Source organism: Charadrius vociferus, unplaced genomic scaffold (assembly GCF_000708025.1).
Source record: "Charadrius vociferus isolate BGI_N301 unplaced genomic scaffold, ASM70802v2 scaffold1125, whole genome shotgun sequence".
Taxonomy (NCBI): domain Eukaryota; kingdom Metazoa; phylum Chordata; class Aves; order Charadriiformes; family Charadriidae; genus Charadrius; species Charadrius vociferus.
In genome coordinates this window covers 137,106-137,510 of record NW_009648274.1, presented here as the reverse complement: position 1 = coordinate 137,510, position 405 = coordinate 137,106, and positions in this window count along the sequence as shown.

Sequence of the window (405 nt, the reverse complement as noted above, 5' to 3'; positions counted from 1 at the left end):
TACGGGGGTGCCGGGGACCCCGCGGCCCCTGGTCTACTGGAGCCGCTGAGGTACAAGAGCCTCTGGGGTGCTGAGACGGCTGAGTTACCGGGGCTGCTGATATCCCAGAGCCTCTGGGGTACCGGGGCTGCTGAGGTGGGGGCACCACGTTGGGACTGGCCCAGCTTCGGCCCTACCCTGAGGGCTGTCAGGCCGGAGTGATGGCGTCTGGGGACAGGGGGAACCGGGCCCAGGCTCCTCTCCCCGCTTCGGTGTCCCTGCTTGCACTGCCATCGAGCTCAGTGAGGGACAGCCCGGGACAGCTTATCCCGGGTCGGTCTCGGAGCTTCCAGGGAGTCTTCACAGAGCTCTCTGCGATGCTGAGCAGCTCCGCTGGCGGCCTCTTGCGAGGTTGAAATTTAAACA